General features: G+C 40.5%; 1 long non-coding RNA gene across 2 annotated transcripts in view; it reads right to left on the bottom strand.

Moving 5' to 3' along the window:
* Positions 1-4066, bottom strand: part of LOC122552134 — an 18557-nt gene that overhangs the window by 5319 nt on the left and 9172 nt on the right. The window contains exon 2 of one of the 2 annotated variants that reach the window (XR_006312314.1): positions 719-1114. The exons of the other annotated variant lie outside the window; for it this stretch is intronic. This is a non-coding gene — a long non-coding RNA (uncharacterized LOC122552134). Of the gene's footprint in view, positions 1-718; positions 1115-4066 lie in introns of those variants that run through there. 2 annotated transcript variants of the gene reach the window in all.

Here is a 4066-nt window from a genome sequence, read left to right as displayed (position 1 = left end):
TGCACACCAACCTGCATAAGCATTGAAACGAGGATACTGGATATGAGCACCTGCACAAGACGAAGAACGGACATCCCTGTTACAATTACATTCTTTTTTCCATTCAATATAATTTAATTCATATTTTCTTGGAATTAACAATGCACGACTGGAACACGGATGTAACACTATGCACACTATTTGTATCTACAACACGGGATAGAGAATCCTGGAATTACCTGTGCAGTGTGTCCATGCTGTACCATTCCTATCAATTTCTCTTGCCCATGATATCGTCAGAAATAAACCAGTATTTGTCTATTTCACAGATCTGTGTGTGACCTATTTTTGTCATTGACGGTTCTCCACCAGTATTGCTTTGCCATACATAAAATACTCCGTTTACCAGTTTTTCTGTTCAGTGCTAATCAATAGATGAAATTACATATTCGCATTTGTCTGAACTGAATCTCATCGGGACACTCCCAGTCTACAGTCTGGCCAGCTTATCCTGTTTCCAGGAGGGTTTCTGCTTAGACTCTGTTCAATTAAGCCTTATTGCCCTCAACAACCCCATTGCATTTATTCAGTAACTGTGCTGGTGTCAAAAAACACAGACTCTTCATTTTTTCTGTGCATTTGTCTACAACGTGGTTTGACAATAGATTTCACAGCAGACAAGACAATTCATTCGGCACAAAGGCAAATACGTTCCTTTGGAACAAACAAGCTCCGCAAATGATTGCTGGCAGCCTTTATTATATTGTTGGACATCAGCAGTACATGCAGATTATTGTCTTCTACAAGCTGGAGAATGTATTCACTCTATCATTTACAGTGGCGATATGTATCAATCAGACAATGCCATTGGTTTTATATGAAGCGATAGAAATGTGCAAAAATCGTTATTATTTCACTTTTGAAATTTGCAGCAGACAATTAAAGCAATGTCTTTGAATGAGTCAGCATTAACAGAAATAGTCCGGATTTTCATTCAGCTGGGATTGATGAAGCTCTGTCTTATCAGTTGGCTCGTTACACGACAGGGTACCGCACAAAACTGGCAATTCCACAGTGATTCCCTCTATCCTTTGCAATTTTGATGTACACGTCTTCACCCCAGTCTGTTCCCCAGCTGGAAAATAAGAAAATCCATTGGTGTTGGAATCAAAACGCTAATAAAGGAGACATGTTTGGAGAAGCATCTGTTGTAACTCTGGTATACAATTGGAATTATTTTAGGGACTGAATTCTGGAATTACTGAGGTAGATAATGAGTTGTAAAGAATAAGTTGCATTAGGCTGGAAAGAGTCAATTGTTTTCTTTTACATCAATTGCTGATCTGTGCATTCCGAATGGACTCACTACACAATTTAAAATGGCATGAGGTGAGATCCTTATCAGGGATAGGTCTGCAGCTGGAGTAGATATGCAGGGGAAAGTGAATAGGGACGAGTGAGAGCTTTATAGATGGCCTCCTGGAGATTTCCTTCTTGCCGTATGGAGGAGGAGGTTTTCTCAGAGTTTTTTTTTACCATCATCGTTCTGATATTGCCTCCTACAGGATATAGTCTGTGCAGAGCATGTGTTGATTTGGGCACAGGTTACCCAGTGTCTCCTGAACTGCAACGATACCTCGGCCTTAAAATTTGTTCCATATCCGGTTACCCTGCCCAAATCACATTTCCAGCTTTACCAAACTATTCCAGCACACATTACACTGTTATACTATCTACCTTATAAAACAATAATGTCTATGTTTTGATACGCCACCCACATACTTTTTCCTCTGGGAAATCATGTAGAAATGTGTGTATGTGTCAGTGTGTGTGTGTCTGTGTCTGTGTGTGTGTGTCTCTGTGTGTGTATATTCACCCGAACCACAGGACTTATTTAATCAAATATTTTGTATCCAATCTCGCCCTGAAGATGTGACTGCTTCTTCCAAGCCTGACTGCCATGATTGTAATAACGGCAGCCAGCGACGCCTCATAGAATAAATCGCTGAAAGGAGACAGACGGTGGTAGTTGATGGAAAATATTCATTCTCGAGTTCAGTTACTAATGAAGTACTACAAGGATCACTTTTTGGATCCACTTATTTTCGTCGACTTGTATATAAATGAACTGAATGAGAGTACAGAAGGATGGTGGATTAATATGCGGATGACATTAAGTTCGTTAGAGTTGTGGACAGTTACTAAGGATGTATGGATTGCAGAGATAAGTAGATAAGCTGAAGAGCTATGACGAAAGGTGGCGAATGCAGTTTAACGCGGAAAAGGGTGAGGTGATTCGGTTTGGAAGGAATCCAATGTAATGGGCGAATAGTCAGATTCGTGCTTGTGCAGATGAGCACAGAGATCTCGGTGTCGAGGTACATCGATGTTTGAATGTAGCCTCCCAGATTGATAGGGTTATTGAGATGGCATATGGTGTGTTAGCTTTGATTGATAGGGGGATTCAGTTTCGGAAATAGGAGATCATGCTTCAAGCCGGACTAAACTCTGTTGCAACCACACTCTGGGTAATGTGCACAGTTCTGGTCACCATATTACAGGAAGAATGTGCATGCTTTGGAACGGGTTCAGATGAGATTTACTGGGAAATCGCCAGTTATGGAGGGAGATATAAAAAGGAAAAGCTGAGGGAGTTAAGGTTGTTTTCGTTAGGAAAAAAAGCTGAGGGAGTTAAGGTTGTTTTCGTTAGGAAAAAGTTTGAGAGGTGAATTAATTGAGACACAAAAGTTAATTAAAATATTTGATAGGTTGGATAGTGAGTGGCTTTTCCTTGAATGGCGATGGCTGGCAGGAGGGCTTTAAAATCAACAGTGATAGATATTGGACCAATGTCAGTGGTAGTTTCTTTTCTCAGATTGTTGTAGGGGCTTGGAACTCTACCTGCAACAGTAGAGGTATTGCCAAATTTCAGAGTATTTAAATGGTCATTGGTCAGGCATATGGACGAAAATGGAATAATGTTTGTTATATGGGCTTCAGATTGGTTCCACAGGTCGGCACAACATCGAGTGTTAAATGGCATGTACTGGGCTGTAAAATTCTACGTTCTACGTTCCAAAATTGGGGCTGTTAATCTGATCCCATCAGTGCTCTAGTGACAAGTGATTCTAGATTTGTCCTTGTTTCCCTGTGAACAGGTTGTTCAGTTGGGTTTGGGATCTGACTTTGCCGCCCATTTCCCCAGTAAATTGTCTTTTGTTGTGTATAGCTGTTAATTTTAACCGCATGTTTGTAATTTGTACTGGTAAGTTTAAAAAATGGTTGTGATTCAGGGATAATGACACTCTGATGCCTGCCTCTGTATGAAGCAATCCTTCCGTCAAGAACCGTACACTTGTAAGTGCGTTACTTGGTGATGGGACACCTGCCTCAGACCTTTTATTAGATATCATCTCAGACAGCACAACCATTAAGCCTTCACTTCCAGACAAACACAGTGTTACGTGCTCGCTGAACAGATACACAGTTTGCAGCACAGAGACAGGAAATTCATTCCATGTCACTGTCCCTTCTCCGTCTATGATCAGGTGTTTATTATTTCATAGAGTACGGACCTGTTTTTAACCAGCCAATAGTTCATATCATCCTCAATTCCAAAACCAACCACCAGCACTTCATCGGTTTCATATCCATTGCAATTTTCATCATAGTAAACAGATACATATTAAATGGTTTATCTGTGAAATATTTAATTCGTGTTAATTTAGCTTTGATTAATGAACACTGACATGTATGTTTTTACTAATTGTCTTCAAATTGATCGTCCTCACTCCGCACCATTACATCTGTTGACTTTAATCAATGTTTCCCAATGACATCGCCTCTGCCATTCTCACTTCCTCTCGGCACATCGTTCAGAGTCATAGAGTTTTATAGCGGAGAAATGCTTCGATCCTTCGATCGAAATCGGCCATGCTGAGCACATATCCTCAACTAATCTAGTCCTATTTTCCAGCACTTGGCCAATATCCCTGTAAACCATTCCTGTTCATGTACCCATCCAGATGCCTTTTCTAATGTTGTATTTGTATCACTCTCCACCACTTCCTCTGGTATTTCATTCCAG

This window comes from Chiloscyllium plagiosum, chromosome 8, assembly GCF_004010195.1.
Source record: "Chiloscyllium plagiosum isolate BGI_BamShark_2017 chromosome 8, ASM401019v2, whole genome shotgun sequence".
In the NCBI taxonomy this organism is placed as follows: domain Eukaryota; kingdom Metazoa; phylum Chordata; class Chondrichthyes; order Orectolobiformes; family Hemiscylliidae; genus Chiloscyllium; species Chiloscyllium plagiosum.
The sequence above is the reverse complement of the archived record's forward strand: the minus strand, read 5'-3'. Positions and strand labels throughout refer to the sequence as shown.